General features: G+C 33.6%; 1 protein-coding gene across 2 annotated transcripts in view; it reads right to left on the reverse strand.

Moving 5' to 3' along the window:
- The window catches only part of RFX3 (regulatory factor X, 3 (influences HLA class II expression)), a 262431-nt gene that overhangs the window by 102448 nt on the left and 145155 nt on the right, over positions 1-14828 (reverse strand). The gene's annotated exons all lie outside the window — the stretch shown is intronic.

Here is a 14828-nt window from a genome sequence, read left to right on the forward strand (position 1 = left end):
TTAGCTTTTGTTTGTCCAAAAAGAATTTCCATTTCATTATTTATTGGATATTTCATTGGCTTAGAATTCAAGTTGACATCTTTTTTTCTCATTACTTTATAGATGTCATTTGACTGTCTTGTGCTTGCATTATTTTTAACTGGGAAGGTTTCGATCAATTCTAATACTTTTTTTTTTTTTTTTTGGTATACTTATTTATGTATACAGAACTGGAGTACAGGCCAGAGATGCAGGGGGTGGTAAGAAGCTTCACTAGAGGCAGAGTGGGGAGCAGAACAGGCTGACTGACGAAGTACACTGCTGAGGGGAGCAGAGGGTGGGTCAGGAGAGGTCTGCTGTGCCACGTGGGTCACCTCCCGGCTGGGGATCAAACTCATGCTGAAGTGGCTTTAGCTTCTTAGATCTGTGCTTTAATTTGCTGCGTCACCAGGGAGGGCTGCCTGTAGCTTATATTTTAATATGACTTTTTATTTTGACTTTTTATTTTGAAATAATTATGGGCTCATAAGTAGCTCATAAATTTTTTTCATCTTAAAATCAAATAGAAACTTAAAACTCCCAAATTTATTGTATCTTCATCCTCATATCCCAGAAGTAGCCCTACTGACAGACTGATGTAAAATTTTCAGACATTTTCTGTGTATGTATAAGTTCTATCTGTATCATCTCTCTTGTTCTTTTACCTATTTCTTCCTATCAGCACCAGGCAACACCACATCTTCAGTCTTAAAATTTTGCTGTCTTTGCTCTCATTCAGACTAATGTCAGTCACTATAAGTACAACTAAATTTACATTCTAAATATCTAATTATCTTTCTTATTCTCATACTCACTGCCTTAATGCATAATAATCTCTATTATTAATGCCTTTTAATTCATTTCCTTCTGTCAATGTGACTTTCTTCTTATCTTTCAACTTTTTGCTGATAAGGGGAGATTTTTAATGCAAACGTGAGAAAATATTTTAACATATTAAAGTCTTTCCATGATTCCTTCTCACCTTCAGAAGCAATTAAAAACCCCAGCCTGCCTTCTAAGAGCCACCAGGACAAGCACCCACATAATCTCTAGATGTGGCACTAGCCATTTTCTTATATGCTTTCTCCACTTCACCCTGACCTTTTTGCTGGCTCCCTGAAAGTACCATTTTCTCTTGACTCCCAGGGTATCTGCCGATGGCTTCTTTGGTCTGGGAACACTTCTCATTTTCTTCAACTCCTTTCCATTGCTTAATCATGCTCAGAATTATTTCTCTACCGCCCTTGCCTTCCAGGGCTACTCTTGACAGGGCTGTTATTTAAATTTAAATTTAATTTTAAATTTTAGTAAAGTAATGATTTCTCCAAAAGTATTCTATACTGGATAAAGTTACCATTCTAGGCATAAATTTTAGTTTAGGGTAATCACAGAACTCTATAGAAAACAGTTTTTACACACAGAAAGCTAGCTATCATTTAAAATATATAATACCATTTGTCACAATATTACTACATTCCCCAATTGGAAATCTCAACTTGTGTTTTTCTTTCATAAAATGGGTATGTTGATTTCAAATTTAGGTAAAAAGAAAAGGAAGTCAGTTTATGTCCACATATAATGATGAGCCTGTATATGGTAACATATAACCTTAACATAATTAATCTGTTTTTGGCAAAGTACAGGAAATTACAGCATATAAATACAGGACAATAAATACTTTGACAGATTTAGTACCTGGAGCCAACTTTCTGTTTCACAGTCTAGGCAAATGCTTAAATATGCTCCCCATGTGGTATGTTTGATACATGATAATTTATAAATTAAAATAATAACTAACAGTAGCTAATATTCACAGTAGCTAATATACATGGACCACTTTACTTGTGCCAGATACTATTTTATATGCTTTTCAAGTAGTAAGTTATTAATCATTATCACAACATTATGAGGTACATACTATTATAATTCCTATTTCACAAGACAAGGTGAATCATTTAAGTTTGGATAACATAAATAGCTTTATCCAAAGTACACAGTTGGTAAAAAAAAAAAAAATAGATTGTGACATAAAGAGAGCTTAACTTTTTATGTATGTCATAAGCATTTTGAATGACTCAAGACTAGCCCTAATAGGAGTCTAGAAAACATGAAATAGCTCTTGCTATTTGTGACACCTTACACCTTAGCTCACTGTTTATTAGCATCACACTACTATCCTCTTTTAGAAAAAATATGGTCTGTATAAGGTATATTTGCAATAGTAAAAAAATATAATAAGAAAAATAAAAATAAAAAAATAGAATTTTAGTTTGATGATTCATGAGTCAAACAATGAGTAGGGAACAGGAAAATGTTATTTGAGTTTGCCTATCCACATAACTAAAGCATATCCTGTGGGACTTGCTTCTTCTGTATATATGCATGCTAAAGTGAAGACTGGTAATTCTGGGGGGTAGAGGGGGCAATTTTATTAAGAATTGAAGTGTTTCTGATCTTTTCTGACATATGCACACTCACAGTGGGAAACAGAAGAGACACTGCATTGGATTATAAAGACAGACCATCATATACTCTCATTGTTTGGTAAAGGCTAGAAAATAAGCACTAACCCATTTGTTGGACTCTTGCTTGGTGTCAGCTACTCATATACAGGTTATCAATGAATTTCTTTCCCATGCTAAATGTTCTAAATTTCTTCTAGCACTTAAGAAATTTTACTAACTTCTAATAGTGAAAAAACAAAACAAAAAAATAGCACTAACATAAAGTTTTTAACTGATGTACTAGAAATTGGAGTTTTTAATTCCAATACCTCAGAGTAACTTGTCTTTCACACTGTATACTGAACACACTGAGTTATTGTTTTCACACTATTTTCCCTAGGATTTTTTGAAACATATGTTTGAGAAAATTACTCAAAATTTGACATATCAGATAGAAAGCAACTATTTCGGGACTGTATATTCCTAAAACACCTAAATTCTTAAGCAATTTCATGCACATTTGAAAGTTGTCACTCTATTCCTTTTGTTTGTTCTTTAGTGACTGCCATAGACTATTGTGAAAATAATGTGTCACATTATTTCTATAGCAGGAGAAATCTTTCCATTGTTTTGTGTATATATCTGGTAATGAATGAAAACATGGATATTTGCTGATAGAAGTGACTTCACAGCTGACTGGATGTAAAGAGTTGCATGTAAATGTCAGTCAGAACTCTGATTCACTGAATTCAGTAAATTAGTGCTGTTTGTGTCCCATTATGCCTCAGCATATACCTTTGTTAAGCATGACCCTAGTCTCTGTTTGCTTATCTATTAGAATGATTATATCAATTTCCCTCAGCTATGACCAATTTTTCTTTATATATATGTTTTAGCCTCAGGTGTCTTATTCACAAGTCCATATACAATATATCTCTAAATTGTATGTTTGGCATTTTACCAGGTTTTGAACATCCTCCCACCAATAAGCTAGTCAAATGTGAAATAAAGTAATGGTATGATCAAACTGGTGCAATCACTATGAAAAGTTTCTCAAACTGCTAAAAATGGAGCTTCCCTATGATCTAGCAATTTCACTCCTAGGTATCTACCCAACAGACACAAAAACAATAATTTAAAAAGACACCTGTACCTATGTTTATTGCTGCCCTAATTTACAATAGGAAAGATGTGGAATCAACCCAAATGCCCCCAAATAGATGACTGGATCAAGAAGAAGAAGATGTAGCATATATACACAATGGAGTATTACTCAGCAATGAAAAAAGATAAACTCATGCTATTTGAGGGGATATGGATGGAGTTGGAAAAGATCGTGATTAGTGAAATAAGCCAGAAAGAAAAAGAAAAGTACTGGGTGGTTTCACTCATAGCAGGAGTGTAAGGATCAGGGGGCAATATATATATATATATATAAGAGCACATGGGACTATGGTGATATATATATATATATATAAGAGCACATGGGACTATGGTGATGGCACATGGGTAAAGTGGTGGTATGAATCCATGGGGATTACAATTGAGATGAAAAGCTGTACAAAATGAAGAATAATGTAAACAATGCATTTATAAAATAATATTTTAAAGTATTTTGCAAATTTCACTCTGCAAGATTTATTATGAATGCAGAATATAGTAATGCTGATTATTATAATTCTTAAAACTGTTACTGCTTTCAGGCTACTATGCATACATTCTTTTAATAAATATTTACTGAGCATTTAATCTGTACCTGGACCAAAAGGGAAAAAAAAAAACAGACATAACCCCTACCATCATAAGTGCTATAGAACATAAGAGTAGGTGGTCAAATTAAGAAATTAGTGATAATTAGAAATCTTAAATCTAGGAAAGAAAAAAGTAGAATACTGAAACTATAATAAGAAGGGAGTGGCATATTCAACAGCGTAATTGCTCCTGAAGAATATAAGATTGAAAATAAATTAAAAAAAGCCCAGGGAGAAATGGGAAGAAAATTATATCACAAAAGAGTACAGTATGCATAAAAGCCACAACACAGGAAATAGGCTGGTATTTAGATGGAAATTAGAAATTTAGAATGATTAGAAATATATATATATATAAATAAAACTTATTTATATAAATAATTATCAAATATTATATGATATATAAATATATCATATATAATAATTATATATTTACAAGTAAATATATAAATCTAGACTTCAAGGTTATATAGCTCTTATGTCAGTAGTTATATCTGTACAGTCCAGGTCAGTATGGGTTATGCTGTTCAGTCCAGGTACAGTTTTATATAGTTTGAGGACTTAACCCAAACAAACCCTTGAGATTTGACTGTAGACTTGATACTACCAAAGGTGGAAGAGGAAGAGGGTCCAATCCCTCATTTGAGGGATTGTGGGAAATTTGTTGGAAGTTTCTTGTGGATGTGTACATCTGAAGAGGTATGAAATTGTAAACTCAAATGATGTTGTAGACCACTGTTACTGAAATAAAACATTCAATTAAAAACACATAGAATATATTAAAATTCAAAGAAAATTAATTAATAGCCATCTTCTTCCATTCACTTCCTACTAACCTAATAGGAATAGTGGCATGGGTAATATGAAGGAATTTTGTTTTTGTGTTTCTCATGTACTCTTCCTTTACAAATGTGTTGTGTAGTATATTAACAGTTGTTTTTATTATTTTTTTTAGAAAAACAACTTTCTGCAGTTTATTAAGATTAAACTTTTACACTTTGAAAAATTATTTTTACAAAAAAGACAGATTATTGAGTCTTTAGGAAGAAACTACAGTACTAAGTTTTCTAAGAAAACTTGATAAGATATTTAGAAACTTTATTTTTACCATAAACATATGTGATATGTATACATGCTCGTGTGTGTATATGTATGTATACACACACTATATACATATAGTGTGTATACATATATATACACATACACACACATACATACATACATATATATACACACACACAGAGTTACCTGAGTATAAAATACATATCTGATTTTCTCACGTCAGATTGTAATTTATAAAGTTGAAAACCATTACTACTGGACACTGACAAGAAGATTGGATTTTATTCAAAATTAGGATAAGAGTAAGGAAAAATAGGAAATGGGAGGTAGGAAAATGTCCTAAACATAGACATAATCTAAAAAATGTACAGAGATTAGAAAGGTAATGAAAAATGGGAATGGGAAACAGGGCACAAGACTGTAATTGGTCATGTGAAATGATTCTGGAATATGTTCATTAGATATAATAACATCTCAGGTGATGTCATTGGAAAGCATCAGTGTACATAGCAATAGCATGATGCTTGACTTGACTAGATTAAGGAAATAAATAACTAAACGTAGCCAGAAGAATTGCTATTAAAAAATTTTCAAGAAGTTTGAGTGCACAAGAGCAACCTAGGGAGGGCCCTCCTTGGTGGCACAACGAGTTAATGCGCAGCACTGACTTCTTGCAAGTTTGATCCCTGCCCCGGAGGTGATCCACATGGTGCAGCAGACCTCTCCTGACCTGCCCGCTGCTCCCCACAGCAGTTATTTCGTCAATCTATCTGTTCTGCTCCCTACTCAGACTCTGGTGAATCTTCTCAAGGCTCCTGGACATCTGGCCTGGACCCCAATTCTGTATGAATAAATATTTATAAAAAGAGAAAGAACTAAGGAGAGCTGTGTTGGAGAAAGGACTATGGTATTTATTCTACACTGAATGAGTCACCCAAGTTAGGGATTATTATCCACTGTCACAGTGGATCATCTGAACCCACTGGTAACAAGTGTGGATGGTGTTTGGGATGCCTGCAGCATGGTGTTCTCCCTGGACTAATTGGTGTTAGTTTTGTCTATAATATGGGTCGATGCCCAATATTACTTGTACCTGTCTTTCTTCAGTTTCACTCTCCAGACTTACTGAAGTTATACACCATAAATATCTTTCAATATGTACATTGTTTGGTTAAATAAGCCATAGTTGATCTGCTGTTTTAAAACAAGAGTTCTAAATAGAATTCCTTTAGAAGTTTTTATGTGGGTCACTAAAGTCCCCCATAGTAGTGTTGTATTATTTAGAATCTTCAACATATTTCATTCCTATGATATATTATTTCTGGCTGGCCAGTATGCACTATTTATTGGAATTTTGTTGTAGATTTTCTCTTGAATGCTTCATGTCAGACTGAATGCAGAAGATTCACCAAAGAAGTGACAAGACATTTTATGAAAAACACCAAAAAGGAAACAGCAATTTAGAAATGAATGCAAGTGACCTGATATTTAACATATTACCTAAGGATGAAAAAAATTATAAATGTAATATAATATAACTACTCAATATCACTTATGTAACAGTTGCCATGATTTAAATTCAGAAGATACTTATTTCTACTAGTTTCAAGCTATATTAATAAGAAAAAGAGAAAAAACATTTATTGAGATATTGTCATAACAGGTGAACAACTGTATGAATGAATGTTAAATCGGTAGTAATTCTAACTAGCTGTCTCATTCATATCTAATGTTCTCATAATATATTGATAATGTACAAAGTATTAGAATTATAACTTGAAATATAAATCATCATATAATCATTATAAAAGTATCTTTACTTTGTATTTAAATTATTTTTATAACTTGGAGAGCTCATTAAAATTCAAATTGCTGGAGCAAAAGTTCTTGTTTCAGTAGACAGAACTGGCTTGGAGGACAACAAATGGTATTTTAAACAAGTTTTCAGGTAATATAAATGCTCCTCATCTGCAGAACATACTTGAGAACCATGCACTGATGGATACTAAAAATACGAAGCTCAACTTGCATAGATATAAAGAGGGGATAGGCCTACTTGTCTTATTTGACATTAAATACTATTCTATAGTAATTAATTTAACAAATATAGATTACCTACCATATATAACACTTCTAAATACTAGAGAGAGAATAGGAAGTGAACAAATAAGACTGGTCACATGAAAATTATATTCTAGTGGGTAAATACATATTTTATAAATTAAAAAACAAAATTAACAGGGAACTATAAATCAGAAATATTCTTCAGGGGAGGAAAGAGCACAATGGACTATGATGATGGTACATGGGTGAACTGGTGGTGGGAATTACATGGGGACTACATTTGAGAGGAGAAAGCATACATTGTTCGAAAAGGAAGAATGATATAAAATATACATAAAATTTTTTAAAAAGGTACAGAAGCTTATAAAAAAGTCAAGAGAATCAAATAGCTGTTAAGTGCTATGGAAGAAATACAGTCTCTGTGAGAGAACAGTAGGAAAACACACATCGTGCTCAATCATAGAAAATTATTTAACTGGTAAGAAGACAGGGGAATTTAAAATGCTAAGAAGAAAACTTGGGAACATTGGTAGAAAGTAAAAAAACAATACAGTCATTCAAAAATAGAGGAGCTGACTGGTTGACTATACAAGAGTAAGAAAATTTAATCTAGAAAAATGTCTATTGGATTTAACTACTCTATGTCACCATGGATCTCTTCACTGTAACGTGGAAGGAAAAAATGGGCTTAGCTGAGACAAAGAATATATTCAATTTGAGAAGTTTTAACATAAATATAATAAAGAAACCAAGTACTTGTTATTTGTCAAGTGAGGCTTTGAAAAATATGATTAATGCAGCCAAGGATGTATGTATGTCATTGAGACTAAACAGTGTGCTAATTCTAGGCAAAGAGGAGGTATGCCTCAAACCCAAGGCCAATCACGTGCTGCAGTAAAGGAGTCTGGGGCCTCAGAGCATTCCCTGAAAAAGCAAGTCAATTAGCCTGCCTTATAGGCAGGGTTAAGGTACTGATCTTCCTAGAACCTTCTGGACATTAACAGCTCAGATTTTGTGAACCAGCCACAGGCATTATTTAGCTGGGAAATTTTACTCATATTACTCCTGAGATTTAGTCTCTGTAAAACTCACTACTTTGATCTTCATCTTTTCAAATACATATCCTCAACAAAGATTTTTCATTCTAACTTCTAAATATTTGTTAATTTTTAAATCAAATTTTATTTTCCTTTGAGAGAATATACTTTTTCTGACAATATTACCCTATTTCTCACTCATCTACTACTCCTTTCCCTTCTCGAACCTGACCTATTATGCAATGCCTTGAACTATTAATCCATATTTTACAGATTAGGAAATGCTCAAACAAATATGTTGTTTCTAGGTTATATTCCAAGTTGTGGGAGAAATGATATGTGAACACAGGTCTCTAGCTAAAGCTCACTTAATAACACAACATGGTTCTAAACCTTAAAAAGCATATGCTAGTTTCTTTCATTTAAAAAAAGGAGGAAAGAAAAGAGAAAAATTAATTGTGTCTAAACTCTTCCAGAATTACCATGTAGAACTAGTGCAGATGTCAAGCTACTAGATCTGAAAATATCATATAAAAATTGTTCTTATTTTGCATCCTTTAATAGTAAGAATGCAAAATAATAAAAAAAAAGAGCCCCCTCTTTAAAAGCTATTTAAAACATTTGGCATTGAAAATTATTATACAGATTTTCTTATACATTTTATGAATACACAAAAAGCATTCTACATTCACAAATAAATTTAAGTACAAACATGTAATATGGGATTAAGGAAACATTAAAAGAGATTGATAGGAATAACCCAGTCTTCATCATTTGCTATAAAAATATCACATTTATTATCTTTTACAATAAGATAAACAAATATACAAGTCTAATATATAAGATCTAATAATTTTTTGGTAGTTGGCCAATCTTTTCCTTCTAATCATCCAATGACTCTCTCTCTCTCTCTCTCTCTCTCTCTCTCTCTCTTTTCTCTCTCTCTCTCTCTCTCTCTCTAACCTGCAGCAATCACTAGAAAGGGTTGTGAAATGAGGGTCAGAAAATAAAAACTGTCATTACTAACTAACCAGACAAATCTCTGGTCATCAGTTTACTCATTTGGAAAGTGGAAGAAATGGAATAAATGATCTCTATAACCTTTCCAAATCTGGTATTCTGAAAAGCCATATTTTCTAAGTCTTCCCTTTTTGAACAGATGAGAACTGATAGGTGACTAATGAAATGGACCCTTTCTAGTTGTAAAGAGATTTCCATGCTCTTTTTCATAACAGGGGTAATTTCTTTCTCCAAAATCTTTCTAAGTATCAGCATATACATACTTTCTAAAATCCAAATGGTCTAAGGATTCACAAACCAGAATATATCAGTTTCAATGACACATTTGTAAAAGCATAATGAAGAATGTATCCTTTCTGTCTCAATTACAGACATTCTACAACCATTTTTTCTAAGAAGAGATTATTTGAATGATAATAAGGGGCATAACTGTAACTGAAAAGGGAAATGAAGCATATCACTTTTAAGTTTCACTATTAATTGTTTTTAAAATGTGTGAAAAAGATATTGGATGGTTTTAAAAATTCTGATTTCTAAGAAGTGATTATTTAAAAAATGTGATTACTATACACATGCTTATGGATTTTGAATAAATCTATTCACTGTGAAATTATTAATAATGTAGTTCCTCCTAAACTATACAATGTGGAATTGTAAGATACTATTTAGATAAGAGCCTTGTGATTCAGTTGTTTTTTTTTTTTTTAACTAAAGTAAATTTTGTTTATCTCAGTTAGAGGTACAGAGTGACACTCTTCAGTGTATGTTACCATATTACACCCACCACCAAGACACCAAAAGTCCACTATGACCATTGTGGCTCTTTCCCACTTCACTTCCCGTCTCCCTAACTACAGTGGGAAGCTTCAATTCGACAGTAGATTTTCTAGAGTTTGTTTTGATCTGACACTTTGTTTTTGTAATCTTTATTCTATATGTAAGTGATACCATTTGGTATCTGTTTTTCTCTTTCACACTTACTATACTTAGCATAATTCTCTCTTGTTCCATCTCTGTCGCAAAAGGTTAATGTTTTAGTGTACATATATACATATATCTTCCTAATTCACTCATCTGTCTGCAGGCACTTAGGTTACTTCCATAGCTTGGTTACTGTAAATAGCATTACAATAATTAAAAAAAATAATGGGCAGAAGAGCTAAATAGACATTTCTCTAAAGACATACAGAAGGCTCGTGTGTACAAGAAAAAGCACTATCACTCATTATCAGGGAAACACAAATCAAAACCACAAGATACTATCTCACCCTCATGTGTATGGCGCACATTAAAAATACCAGAAACAGTATGTACTGGTGAGATATACAGAAATACACTGTTGGTGGGAATGTGCACTGTTTCAGATTCCACAAAATCTCTCAAACTATGCAGAATAGATTTAACATGTGGTCCAGCAATTCCAATTTTATGTTTCTTACCCAAAGACTACAAAAACATTAATTCAAAGGGATAAAATGCACAAGTCTATTCATGACAGCACTATTTACAATAGTGATTTAGTTTTATTTATTTATTTATTCTTTAAAAATTTTTTTACATCATTCTTCATGCCATTTTGTGGCAACATGGACGGAGCTGGAAGGGATCATGCTTAGTGAAATAAGCCATAAAGAAAAAGAAAAATATGGATGGTTTCCCTCATAGCAGGAGTGTAAAGGACCAGGAAAAAAAGAGTGGTTCAGTTTTTAAAAGTGTTTATTTTCTACAGGCTGTCTCAGTTGTTATTTATTTATATATTTTTATTAAGATAAAAATGGTTAACAACCTGTATATGATTCACAAATATAGTATCCTACCCCCTTTGATGTCAAAGCTTTAAAGGACATAGTAGTTTGGAGACCTCAAAAGAAGAGCCTTCATGCAATGTTTCCCTACATACGAAACCACAGAACATTTTTATGGGGCTAAACATTTTGTGAAGCAGTTTGGTAAAGTTATGGGAAGGTTTCCAAATAGTCAAGTCCTATTACAACACATACCCATATAACATATGGCATATTAAAACACTAATCATCACTAAACAGTGAACAAAAAAGTTTTCTAACAAAAGGCCCTCCCTGGTGGCACAACAGGTTAGGACACAGCACTGCAACTGGCTGCAACTGCTTCAGTGTGAGTTTGATCTCCTGCCCTGAGGCAGGGCAGACCTCTCCTGACCCACCTGCTGTGTACTTGTCAATCTTCCTGTTCTGCTCTCCCCACTCTCTCTCTGGTGACACGTCTCACTGCCCCTGCACCTCTGGCTTGTATGCCAGTTCTCCATGAATAAATAAATAAATCTTAAAAACAAATTCTAACAAAGATTTTCTTTTCTGATTTCTTAATTTGGACATGATATAATATGATGTCTTTATTTTCCACTTGGATTAACATAATAGGAGGGAGTGGGAGGAATGTGAGTCAAGGAAAGAGTGGGGGGGAAACATTTTACTAGAAAAGTTGATAATGCATCAAGATTCCCAACTGGTTTAAGTATGATAGTGTAATGCTGAAGTATCATAAATTACAAGTATTATAGAAATGGAAAAAGGTATGATCCAGTCATTAGAAAAATCTTCAATCAGTGCAAGAAAATGTATAAATGGCAGTGTCTAGGTGACTAGAGAAAAAATAACAAACAGGTACAAAAGTGAAGTAGGTTACTTTATCCCTTGAGTAAAAAGCTATTTTATCCCAATTCTAGCCACTATAAAGTAGTTCGGATTGTCACAAACTCATACTGTTAAACCTGTTATACTGGTAATAACTGTCCATAGTCACAGCAAGAACAAGGTAAACAATTTAGTATCACCAAATTACAACAATTACACATTTTTATAAGTGATGGCAAGCTCCATGAGGGCTGTCATCACTTCTTGAGTAAGGCCCTTTACATTATGGCTACATGAGAGGCAGATGATAGTGAAAAGAACATCTGTGAACCAGTACTTACTCAGCAGGTACCTAAGCATGCACTGGGTGTAGGATCATGTGGTGGAAGTTTGGAAGTTCATGATCAAGATTGGCATCCATATTTTCTGGGAGTATTATTAGCAAAAACCACCAATTACCACACAGAAGTTGGAAATTGACTGTGAATCAAGTCATAGATCAAATACTTGTTCGTTATTAATCCAGTGTGGTACAATAGAATAATATGGAATAACCCTTCCTAACACATAAGGGAGTGTACTAATTAAAAAGATGGAGTGTAAAGACCCAGCACTACAAAATTATAGATAAAATTTGTTACATTTGAAAAACATATTCAAAGTCCATATTTTTAAATAAGCATAAAAAATCATAGAATCTTGAGTAAAAATTAAACTTCTTAGGGTGTCCCTGGTGGCACAGGAGTATTATTCAAGCTATCACCAGCCACTGCGGCATGAGTTCAATCCCCAGCTGGGAGCTAATACACGTGGTAGAGCATGTCTCACCTGCTGCTCACCTTAGCATTATATTTCAGTAGATCTGCTGTTCTGTTCCTCACTCTGCCTCTGATGAATCCTCACATCCCTACCCCACCTCTGGTCTACACCCCAGTTTTACATGTATAAACAAATAAAAATAAATCTTTAAAAAATTATAGTTACTGGCCTTCCCTGGTGGCGCAGCGGGTTAAAGCACAGCACTGAGAATCTAAAGCCACTTCCTTATGAGTTCGATTCTCGCCTGCCCCGGAGGTGACCACATGGCGTGGCAGACCTCTCCTGACCCGCCCGCTGCTCCCCTCAGCAGTGTACTTCGTCGATCTGCCTGTTCTGTTCCTCACTCTGTCTCTGGTGAAGCCTCTCGCCGCACCTGAGCCTCTGGCCTGTACCCCAGTTTTGTATGCACAAATAAATAAATCTTTAAAAAAATTATAGTTATTAGCAATGAAAGGTTTTTCAAGATGTATCTTCTTTCTCTGAACCAAGGGTTCAGCATCTATGACATGCTGGCTGGAGTTGAGGATACAACATGGGTCTATACAGAGGAGACCAAACCTAACTGGACTATGGGGCAAGTGCACAAATGGCCTTGACCTCATTAGTCATAATCTAACCAACTGAGCTACTGAGCTATAAAAAATACATTTTGGTACTGGAATATTTACTTTTATGCCATTTAAGTGTTTAAATATCATTTTAGCATTTAATGGCTCCTATAAATTTCTTAAGAGATGCTATTTTTCTAAGACTCATGAATGAGTTAATTCATTGACGTGAAAGGCCAATGTAGGATATTTTAAAAATATACAAGATTATACACAGAGTTCAGAATCATACAAAGGAGCGAAAAATATAAAAATAACAACAGTTATATACACCATACTTTGGGTCACAACAAGAATATACATAATACTCTGGATAATATATTTTATAGTTGGAAAAAGTGACGCATACTGTATAAGTTTCACAAAGCCACACATTAGTAATTTCTGTTACTTTGGACCAGTAATAAATGACTGTAACAGGTGCTGTGGAGTTAATTTTCTCAATACCCATTTCAATTTCCTTTTCCCCTGCTGAGTGCTACTATAGAGACATGAAACCTACAAATCGTTATCTAGATTCCCTTGCAGTTAATCATTAGTTTATAAAAGTTCTTGTACATTCAATGAGATAAAAAGCAAAAAGGAGCTGGGAGTTTGTGGGAAGACTATATATCCTCTTCTGCTTTTCCTTTTCTTGCTATTGAGAATGCAAATGTGATGGTTTTAATGAAAGCAGACATCTTCTAGTCATACCACAAAATTTTGGTCCTGATATCCTTTAGCAATAGACTAAAAGGAAGTACAGCTTGATGGTTCTATAGATATACTGCCTATTGTCTTCTGGCTTAGCAATTCTAAATTAAAACCAAATGGAGGAGTAAACTGATAGAACTGAGATTCCATTGCAACTACCCTGCCATTTCTAAAAATGTCCTTTTTCTCTACTAATGTAAAATACCTCTGCCCCCCCAAAATATACCTCATTCTATTATATGCACCTAAACATCTACACAATACACCTAAATATAAACATTTACATATAAGTCAGAGATTTTCAAATGGAGCAATCTCTAATACACTGAATTTACTCCAGTCCTAACTGTTGCAAATAATACTATAATAAGCATTGTATGATTTTTTTTTTGAGTTACATATAGACACCCAAAGTGGGATTGCTAGTTCATATGATGTTACCTTTTTTAGTTTTTCTAAGGTAAATCAAATTGTTTTCCAAAATAGCTGCACCATCAACAATGGAATTGGTTAACTGTCTTTTCATAGCCTCTCCAGCACTTGTTAATGGGAAATCATTTTAATATGTGCCATTCTCATGGTTGTGAAAATATATCTCATTGTGAGCTAGAAAATTTTTTTCCTGATAATACAAAGGTTTAAGTGATGTGCATCTCATTTTTTAAAATTTATTGTCAATGCAACAGTAGTTGAGATTTCA

This window comes from Condylura cristata, unplaced genomic scaffold (genome assembly GCF_000260355.1).
Source record: "Condylura cristata isolate star-nosed mole 26May11 unplaced genomic scaffold, ConCri1.0 scaffold00006, whole genome shotgun sequence".
Classification (NCBI taxonomy): Eukaryota; Metazoa; Chordata; class Mammalia; order Eulipotyphla; family Talpidae; genus Condylura; species Condylura cristata.